This window comes from Canis lupus, chromosome 4, assembly GCF_003254725.2.
Source record: "Canis lupus dingo isolate Sandy chromosome 4, ASM325472v2, whole genome shotgun sequence".
NCBI classification, from domain to species: Eukaryota; Metazoa; Chordata; class Mammalia; order Carnivora; family Canidae; genus Canis; species Canis lupus.
The window spans coordinates 86,702,305-86,712,922 of record NC_064246.1 but is presented as its reverse complement, the minus strand read 5'-3'; the positions used below and the strand labels follow the sequence as shown (position 1 = coordinate 86,712,922).

The 10,618-nt window shown below is 42.7% G+C and overlaps 2 long non-coding RNA genes across 5 annotated transcripts in view; one reads left to right on the top strand and one right to left on the bottom strand.

Moving 5' to 3' along the window:
- Nucleotides 1-315: 315 nt before the first annotated feature.
- On the bottom strand, nt 316-8,358 carry LOC112652734 (uncharacterized). 3 transcript variants are annotated; one of them, XR_007410449.1, is made up of 7 exons: nt 7,644-8,358; nt 7,050-7,307; nt 6,232-6,524; nt 5,482-5,725; nt 4,014-4,175; nt 1,110-3,592; nt 316-566 (listed from the first exon to the last, which is right to left on the bottom strand). It is a non-coding gene; the product is annotated as an uncharacterized LOC112652734 (long non-coding RNA). The 3 variants fall into 3 exon arrangements; XR_007410447.1 differs by having other exon boundaries at nt 7,050-7,280; nt 7,644-8,355; XR_007410448.1 differs by lacking the exon at nt 5,482-5,725 and having other exon boundaries at nt 7,050-7,280; nt 7,644-8,355.
- Nucleotides 8,155-10,618, top strand: part of LOC112652733 (uncharacterized) — a 32,172-nt gene continuing 29,708 nt past the window's right edge. Inside the window, exon 1 of one of the 2 annotated variants that reach the window (XR_007410441.1) lies at nt 8,155-8,407. This is a non-coding gene — a long non-coding RNA (uncharacterized LOC112652733). The remainder of the gene's footprint in view (nt 8,408-10,618) is intronic. The other variant, XR_007410440.1, reaches the window with a different exon arrangement.

The window sequence follows — 10,618 nt, the reverse complement described above, 5'->3', positions numbered from 1 at the left end:
GGGAGGTAAGAGTTTTTCCTAAATCTGCTGGGGTTCGATCGCTTTTAATTCAAAATAAAGTGCATGCCACGGTGGTCTATCTTGAGGTGGCCTGAGTACTCTAAAAATCAGGAGAGTAGAATTTTTTTTTTTAATTTTTATTTATTTATGATAGTCACACACAGAGAGAGAGAGAGAGGCAGAGACACAGGCAGAGGGAGAAGCAGGCTCCATACACCGGGAGCCCGACGTGGGATTCGATCCCGGGTCTCCAGGATCGCGCCCTGGGCCAAAGGCAGGCGCTAAACCACTGCGCCACCCAGGGATCCCCTAAAAATCAGGAGAGTGAAGAAGTATATTTATTTTGTGGATGAATGACATTAATTGCTGATGCTGTAAGTAGAACCAAATCCAGAAGTCATTTTTTTTCCCTCTAGATGACGCTAATTTATTTAATGTTTTGAAGTCTCTTTGAGTTCAAAAGTGTCTTTGAACACACTGCTTTCTTGTTATAGCCGTGCTTCATCATTTACTAGCGGTGACACTTGAGGACGGTTGCTTAGTCTCTCTGACCTCACTTTCCTCATCTGCAAAGTGAGAGTAGGACTGTCATAAAGTTTCCATAAATCACTACGTTTAAACACTCATTCAATGGCAGCTATTATTTACAGATTTCAGAAAAATGATTGAAACAGGGAGATCTCCTCCTATACCAACGTCCTCGTAAAGGCAAAATGGCAACACTGTAGTCAAAGCCTTCTGTGTGGCATCTGTCTTATGGCATTTGGCACAATTATTGTTGTATTAATAGGATTGTCAGAACAATGGATATCATGCTAAGTGAACCCAGGCTTCATTTTCACTGCACCACAGACTTCACCACGATTTAAAGAGGGATGGTGAAATGCAACAGTGGAAAATAGTACTCATTTGTAACAATTAGCCTTGGAATTTTACAGATGTGTTGAGCAGGATAGGCAATCCTCCTTAGCCAACTCATTTTCAAGACACAACCTCTGCCTTTGTTTTGTTATTATATACACGTAATATAGATCTATATGTATATGCATGTACACACACACACACACACACACAAACTCCTGAGTTGCCTTTGCCTCGGTGGTTTCTACCTAATAGATGGACTGTTGCTGGTGTGCCCCGCTTCCTCCGATCGGATGCACTTCTTTTTCTCTATTTTTGCTTTTCCTCTCTCCCGTTGACTCTCCTTGTACCATACTCTATTTTCTTGAATCTTTTTCTTCTCCCTGCTATGTCTGAAGTTTGCCAGAAGACGTTGCATCATCTGTCAGGCTACCACAGTCATGATAGACGGGAAGGGATTAGTGAGCCTTTACAAGAGTACGCTTTGCTAAATAAAGAAAAGATGACATTACTTGGCTTTTCTAAGTGTTAGGTTCGCCGCATATACCTTTTGTTTGAATTAATTGTGGTTTCCAGTGATGGTTGAGATTAGAGTTCCATTGCAAAGTCGAACTTATTTTACTTATTCTTCCTAACAGAATAATAATACAGACAGTGAAGTCTGATCTAGGCGAAGGACTCCACAGGAAATGAAGTAGCAGTGGGTTGTGTATTGTGGGATTATGCATTTCTCTCCACTTTTTGGAAAAATGAGTGGGGAGAGCAACTGGAATAATTATGGCCAAGCAAAGAAGGGAGTAAGTTGCTTCAAAACAATGAAGCCAATGGTAGAAGAATCCACGTATAGCCTGGCGTTTCTGAGTGTGCAAGTGTTGCTGTGAGTGAGGAACAGATATCTGCGTTTGGCTGACATCTCACATTACAAACCAGTGGACTCAGGGTCCAAGGAATCTGTTGTCTGTGTAAGTACAGAGGAGGGGAGAGAAAAGGAGGCAGTTGCCAAAGAACAGGGAACTAGGACTCCACAGCCTCAAGAACAGATTGACTTCTCCAAGTTATGTTTTAGTAATGAATAAAACCATTGCAACTCCTTAGACATTGCTCAGGAAACTTTTTTTTTTTTTTCATGATAATTGTGCTTCTCCTCCTTAGCCTGCAGTAATGCTACACCGTACACTTCATTCTCTGGTTAGATGGGCAGCCTATCCCTTACATGCCATTTCTTTAGGTTGTATGACTGCAAAGTCCTATTTCCCCTAGTCTTTCCTCTTTGGTCAAAGGGCATATATGTGGCCTTGCGACTTTACCCTTTTGGGCTGAAGTCAGAGTCCCTGCTATGTTGGCCTTAAACTTCAACGTGCATTTCTGCTTCTTATAAAACCTAAGATTTCTATTTCAGACAAAGTTTTCAATTGCAATTTTTCCATTCCCCATGGGTCTTAAAAAGAAGTGGAAATTGGTCAAGATATCAGAAAAAGTCAGAGTCATCATTGTGATGTTATCCTTTGTGAAGCACAGTTTAGGACTGGGACAAAATGATTACATATGCTCCACTTCTGGCTTCAAGGCCATCCCTTAGAGCATGTGGGACCCTGGATAAGTCATTTTTGGGTGGATCCCTTGTTTATACAATCATTTTCATTTAAAACTACTTTCCTAAATTCGTGAATGCTTATGAGGCATAGTGATTTATTGTCAAAGATAAAGACTGACATAGAGAAGAAACATCAATATATTGGCTTGTGGGTCAGTTGGAGCACTTGGTCGTTTATAGCATCCAGGTATTGTTTCTTTCGGTTTAGATCCAGGCATCATCTCCTCAAATCCTTTGTCGTCAAATGTGCTGTTCTTGAGTAATTTCATATCTCCCACTGTGAGAAAAAGGTAACAGTGCTCTTATTATTCAAGTCCTATAGCTCGTCAGAACCTGTCTGGGTTGAGACAGTACAGCTCTTCCTGACTCTGAAGTGCCCTAATGCCATTTGTTTCATGCTGGTCACATCATTATTCATGATGCTGTATCATCCGTCTCGCTGTCTGTGCAGAGCTTCTGATGGCTTTCAACAGTTGTTCCCTTTCTTCTTTGAAGATGACCACAAATGCACACAGTGTGCAGGAAAACATGGACAATAATTTATTTTATGGGCATGTTAAATTTATCATTTGGAATTTTATGGCCTAAATATAGAGCAACACATTTTCCAACTATATCTTCTCTGGAACTCTCAAGGCTATAATCACAACATTCCTAAAATGTGATCTTTTTCACTGTTGATTGCACCCCTGGTTTCTACCCACCATCACCAGTGCGGAGGATAGGGGAGGGATCCGTAGGTAGAGCAAGAACAGTGATTCTATTCATGCAAGTGACCCTGACCCTCATTTGATGTGGCTAAGTCTGGGAGAGCACAGAGTCATCACGTCAACTGGAGGCAAGAGAGGAAGTAAATGGAAGGCCCTTTGATGTTGCAGAGCAATGGCATAGAAAGCCCCTGGAGGACGTAGGTGGGGCCGCTCCTGAGGACTGTATTACATGTGGTGCAGAGCCTGCAGAGGGATGAAGTGTAGGTAGTGGGGAAGGGGAAGGCACAGGGTAAATGATAGCTGCTTGTTGTAGACTAGGAGCAGCACCTCGGTGGACCATGATGGCGACCGAGGATGCAGGAGACCACACATGCAGCTCAAACTCAAGGGTTGGCCGTGGCTTACAGGAAGCCCAGGAGCCTGAACTCTTCCTGTGTCCAAGTGAGTGAGAACGTCAATATCAGCGTGTCAGCACCATTCCAATAGCCCATTCTCATACCACACAGTGGAAACAATACTGTGCCTGTCAGCAGAATTGACCGTCTCGCCAGGCTGCTTTTCTGGAACTGAAGCCCAGACCCAGGGCCCCAGAGTGACCCAGCCCCAGGAATTTTTACATATTTTACTAATTTTTTACAACAATGCACTAAAGTCTGAGATTTCTCAGAACATTTGTTTATATATAAAAAAATAAAATACCATTATTTAAATTGCCTTTGGGATTAACCCCTTCCCTTCCTTACACATACATAGCAGAACTGTGCTGCTTCTTTTCTGTTAGTAATCTGCACTTCATGCCAGTACATTGGGTGTTTTCTTTAAAATGAACACTAAATCTCAAGATATACTTAACTTCACCATTGGCATTTCCCGGAGACCATAGTCAGTGCATCGGTCCTGTGAACACCACTGCCAGCTCCTGTGTCCACATGTCAGATGAGCTCCAGCAACAGGTGTGCCCCAGGCAGTCTGCTTCTCTCCACTTGGGGCAAGCCCTGCTGGGGTGGATTCTGGGAAGAAAATATTTTCGTTTTTCAAAGAAGAAGATGAACATCCAAGAATTTAAAGAGAGAATCAATTTTTTTCTTTTAAGTTATTAGCTCTTGATGTTACTCACGTGCAGTTCAGTTAATCAAGTAAAATTTTTTCAAACAAGAAAAAAAAATAAAGGCACAAGTATGGGGGCTCTTCAGGACATTGGGTCCCCTGTCCCTAACCCCAGCACAAGGCCGAGGGTTGGAGAGAATGCGAAAGGGTTCAAATAGAGACTGAGGACATGCTGGCCCCCACCCAAGCTCAGGGAACCTGCCCAGATAACATTTTCAGCTCCAGCCAGGCCCGGGCACCAGAGATGTGGGGGGAAGGAGTCTTAGAAAATCTCATGGAAGGCACAGGGAAGTTTGGGTCCTCTGAAGTAGAGGGACCCAGGCAGGAGCTGAGTTTACCTGGGTCAAAAAGAAGTGAAAAGAAAAAAAAAAAAAAAAAAAGAACAGAGGATAGGTATGGGAGAGATTACGTAAAGTGAGAACTGTTCTTGCAAGTCGGAGAAGTGACATCCGTGGATTCACCAAAAACTTAGACTAATATATAAACAACAACAAATGATAATGAAAAGTGCTCTTATAAGGAAGCCACCCCAAATCTGAACTGGAGGGAGAAAATTCTATAAAGAGCATTATTAAGTCAATCAACAAAATTAGATAATGGTAGATTATATATATAAAATTGTTGTATCAGTCTAAATTTGATGAAATTGATAACTATACAATGGTCACACGAGAGAATATTCCTTTACTTAGGAAATAGACTCTGAAGTATGTAGGGGTAACGAATCACGTCTAGAAAAAACTGTATCTATCTGTCCGTCAATCTGTCTGTCTGTCTGACAGTCTATATGTCTTAGTGTGGGCTGCTTTAACTAATTACCACAGACTGGGTGGCTTCAACAACAAAGATTTACTTCTCACAGTTTTGGAGGCTAGAGGTCTGAGATGAGCGTGCCAGTGTGGATAGGCCTCCTAGTTTATAGAGGGCCCTTTTTATTTATTTATTTATTTTAAAGATTTTATTTATTTATTCATGAGAGCCACAGAGACAGAGGCAGAGACACAGGCAGAGGGAGACGCAGGCTCCATGCAGGGAGCCCGGGGTCACGCCCTGAGCCACCCCGACGCCAAACCATTGAGCCACCCAGGTGTCCCTAAATGGCCTTCTTCTTGCTTCTTGTTATCCTAATAATATATGCTGGATGGTTACTGTTCCCCTTATTATTTTCCCCGCTGACGGGCTGTGTTAATGTTGTGGCAATGGGCTCACATGGAACACAACAGCTTTTGCGTTGTTGGTTTGGGGCCACGTTGCCGCTCCCGTCCATCTAGAAGTGGATGTTTTGTCAGTCCAGTGGGGCTCCACGCACACAAGTACAACCAAATTTTACTGGTGGATCTTTTCCAGGTTGCTAGCTTGGTACTTTTCAAAATGCGCTGAGTGGCTGTTTGGAACTTGTCTCTGCTGACTCCACTGGGCTCAGTTTCAAATCTCTCCTAATCCACTAATGAACCTTTATTAAAGTGAGAGAGAGGTTGAATCAGTCTTTGGACACGTTATTAAAATAAAGTTGGGGCAGTGAAAAGATCAAACGAGAACACTTGGTCTCCCTTCCACTCCCTATTCAGTCGCTTTAAAGCTAATTTTTTTTTTTTATTTGAGAAATGTCAATATTCGTAGGTTAATTTTAAGTCGTCTTTAATTTTGGTTTGTTTTGTTTTTAAAGGCAGTTATATGAAGAGTCTCTCGTTCCACAACCCCTCTCCCCTTTGTTCTCTTTTGTGGCTTAAAGTTCAGGTTGAGCAGGTCAGGTCAAATGCCCATGAGGATTTAAATGATTAAGTAGGCAGTGAAATACCAACCCTTTAGAATGTGCTGGATCAAACCGTAATTACGAAGCACCCTGATGGTTATTACTGCTCACCCCCCACCTCCCCACCACCCACTCTTGGCTCCCTGTGTCTAGAACACCCTGAGTCTGGGTGACTTCTGCTCAAGTGCAATGGAATCATCATGTACCTTTGCAAAAATGCCCACTCATCCTTAAAGTCACAAGTTGGGGAAGAGATGGCTTCTCGATAAGCAGTTCCGCTTCTGATCCCAGCCAGTCTGTATCCTGAAAACGCCCTGTTTTTCAGCTGTGGTTGTTCGCTGCTTCTGCTGGTTACCCATTCCCTGGAGCACCGAGCAAACAACTTTCTACGAGCCCCAGAGGACATCCTGATGAACGTTTCAAAATTCCTGGTCCCCAAGGAACTTGCATTTTGCCAAATAATATATTCCATAAGAGGAAGCCATAATAATTTTGGCCACTAAATTAAAAGAGAAAACCTTAATTAAGTATAAGACGGTGCTTTGTATTTGTTTTGTCAGTTCACGTTTCTTTAATTAACTTCTTAACTGGGGAAACAATGGTCATTACACAAATCAATTCTCAAATTTTGCCATGGATGTTTGTTTTCTCCTTCTCCTTCTGTCTCTCTGTCTGTCTCTGTCTCTCTCTCCATATAGAGAGATAAATACATAGAGAGACAGATACATGGATATAGGTAGAGACAGACATAGACATGTCATCTGTATTTATCTATACACAGAGTTATGTTCTTTCTTTTGGATGAGCTGTATTGTTCATTTATGAGACGTTGCTAACGAAACCAATACGTTTTCTAATAATAACTTTACATTATGTAGCATTTAATACTTTTTACAGTGTTTTCATAATACATTTATTTTAGAATACTATACTATAATACTGTATTATTTTATAATACATTTATAATAATCTCATGCGATTAATGATTAACTTCGAATGAAAGATAGTAGCGCAGAATAATTACTTGTTGAAGGTCAGAAGGTTAGTTAGGTAAGATGTCAGTGATCGGCCTAAGATCAGAAAGCCGGTGAGTTATGACGCGGAGTATGAAGAGAGTGTTAATTGTCTTTCTGTTTTGCTCATTTGTTCTAGAAATAGTTGTCGACTCTTTCTGTAGAGTAAGCTTTATTTTTGATGGAGGCATTCAGCAGTGAGCAAAAGGAGAAAAACCTCTTCGCTTTGTAGAGCTTACATTCTGGTGAGGGAGACAAACAATTGTGTTCTATAAAATATAAGAAGGTGATAAGGAAGGTGTAGAAAAAAACAGAGTTGGATCGGGAGGGATAAGGAGCTCGGGGAGGCTTATTTTCTAAGTTTAGATAAGATGGTCAGAAAGGCCTTCCTGGGAAGGTGATATTTGGGCCTAGACTTGCAGGAGGTGAGAGAACAAGTCACGGCAGCATCTGGGGGAACAGCAGGAGAATAAAAAGTGCAAAGGCACTGAGGCATCAGGGAGGCCCATGTGGTTAGAACGGAGTGAGAAAGGGGTCCTGTGGGAGGCAAGATCCGAGATGACCCGTGTTAGGGTGGGAGGGGTTGGGGGAAGGTGTAGGCTCACCAGATGGTGGATGACCCGTAAGGACTGCACCTTTTTCTCTGTGTGATATCAAGATCCGTTGGGTGGTTTGAATAGAGAAGTGAAAGTGATTTGTTATTTAGCTTCTTTTTAAAAAGACTACTGTCGCAGAGGTCTTGAGAAAAAATAGTAGGAGAGCATGGGTGGGTACAGGGGATCCTAGCTGTAGGAATTTGTGAACGAGGTGGATGTCCAATGAGCACTGGACTTACGGTCTCAAGTTCTTATTCTAGTTGGGACTCTTTCTCCGTGTTGTTGAGGGGGCCCTTTGGACAATCACTTCATGTTTCAATAGAAAGGGAAATAAAACTGAACAGATGGTATGTGTTTGAGGCAAATTCCTCTTACTCTGTACGATTTGTGGACTGCTACAGTCTTCCAGGTTAGTTTTTGTTTCTTTTCCCAATGCCAGAGTGTGTGCCTCTGCTTTGCCCCGCCTCCATCCTCGTAGTGCTTTTACGGTCAGCTCCAACTTCTCTTCCCAACCTTCTTTGGAATATGCAAAAGATAAGAGGTGGTAGATGGACAATGTCCTTGCTAGGTCCTGAGTTGCTCTGGAGTTCTAGGTTGCAAGCCGTACCCTCTGTCTTTCATAAAAGTAGTCAAAACTGAGCCCACGCGGAGGTATTCTAAAAGTCAATAAAGGCAATTCCAGCAACCTACCTAACCACGGAACAATTCAACGTTCCAGAATTTATGGGTCATGGTAGAGGACAGACCACGGTGGGTGCAGGTCTGGGACTGGGGTACGTATGCTGTGAGCACACAGGCATCAGCTCTGATTTGGTTTCACTTCACTTTAATTATTTGATTTGGTGTCTGTAAAGCCCTGTGTGCACATTTTTATGAGCCTTAGGACAATTTACTGCCAAGCTTGCTTGAACTCTAAAATATGCTTCCAGTTTCAGAAAACCACAAATTATTTACCACACAGGCAAGGAAACGGAGGTCACTGAGCTCATATCTTACATAGTTTTAAACTTCCTTTCTGAGTGCTGACATCTCCCAGCAGCGATATGCTCTTTAGGCAGATTCAGTAAGAGGGAGAAAGAATAAGATGTGCTGAAAGGTGTCAGCTGCTGTGCTGCTCTAGGCACTTGCTTTGGTGCTGAAACGGCCAGAATCAAGCTGGAAGAGTGGCAGGTACATGTAAGGTACCTGTTGGGTTGTGCTTGTAAAGAGTTAAACAGGAAATGCTGGAAAACCTCTATCCAGTGGGAAGTAACGTTGCTTAAGCCATGAGAACTACGTATTAACCTAAAAGCATGGAATGAGCAATCCTTAACATCCTTGGGATTAGAGAGCCGTACAGAAAACCGTATAAATCTTTCAAACATCAGCTGGTGTCCGTTTCTTCCAAGATAGTTGCGAGGGACAACGTATAACTAGTAAGTACTTACGTTCAGTGAAACAAGACTCAGTCATGAGGGAAGAATGACTCTGTCATGTGAAACATGTAACAGAATAAGTAATTGCCTTATAGGACAGAAAAAATAAGGCCAGAGGGAAAGATAAACTCTTGTGTCCAGCTTGGAAAGATAATGACTCAACTCGGTGAAGTGGGAGAGTCAGGCATGGTTGGTTTGAAAATTAGGAATGTCTTACTTGATGGTGAAATTTTTCTTGTGTAGGTTTACTTCTGGGAGAGGGTCCGTGAGTCTGTCTGAAGGGACCAGAGCAGAATGTCACTCCATTAGATTTTGAGAACCTTTCATTTTCAAGTTTTGTCTTTTCTTTTTCCTCCAAGGGGCCAGGGAATGGGAAAGTACTGGGTGCTAACGGGCCATTTACCTCGGAGAGCCCCACGTTTTGGAGGAAATAACGTGGAGAATCAGAGGAGAGGAGTCTTCCGAGGGACCTCCAAGTTGTCAAGTGAGCACTTAGGGCTGAGACACCAGATGCTTTCATGACATCAGCAGGGTTTAATTTAATCAAAGGATACGGCCTAGAAGGAAATTCAGTGACCAATGGTGGGGAGCAGGGTCCCAGCTGAGCTTGGTTGTAATTTCAGATGCAGAGAAAGAAGAGCTTCGGGAAGCTAGGCTCCGAGAGTATTATGAGTTTTTAAGTTCCTTCATGTTTATGATTTTAATTATTCCTGTTTCCCAAAATGATTAGCAGGAACAATTCAGGAGGAAATGGATGTATGTGCTAGAAGGGAAGAGAAAAGCCAGGGGACCATATCCTGTTTCACATGCCAGCTTGTGGTTGGGGAGGCAGTGGTGTAAGGAGGGGAAGGGAGAGGGGCTGATGGTTTCTGAGAGGAGGGGTGCGGGGAGGGGAGACCAGGCCTGGGCCCCGAGTAAGAAGTCAGTGGGAACCCAGGCGGATTCCATTCGCATCTGCGACCTTCCAGGCAACACCCAGAAGCTTACAGCTAGAATGAGTGTTGATCCCTAAATGGAAGGAAAAAGGAGTCGAAATGGAATTGAAGACATTGAACCGTGTGAAGCAACTTACACTGTGGAGCTTCAGGTTACGAATGAGTTTGTCTTCACATCCACGCATGATCCACGTGAAGTCCACTACACATCCATGATGCTCCCTGGAAGGAGTTTAGAATAATGCCCGGCACCTGCTAAGGGCTCAGTCAATGTTGGCTCTTTACCTCTGACTCCACCTACAATTTCCATAATTCCAGGGTCATGAACAACCTCAGCCGAGCTTTCTAAAGCAAATACACGAAGGAAGAGTTAAGGCTTCATCTCCCTGACTCTTCCTCGTTGGAGTTGCTTTCTCCGTGTTTCACTGTACTCATATTCATCAGGCTCGGAGATTCTTACTGCATTTGGCTTTATCTTGATTACAGGACGATTGGAAACCGATGGTTTCTATTATTTTTGAAAAGCATCTGAAAGCTTCGAACAATAAACACATTTATGCATCTTCCACTTGTCCTTGAAGTTATGGAAGTTAATTTCTCTGTAAAATAAGCAGCATCCAAAAAATAATTTATA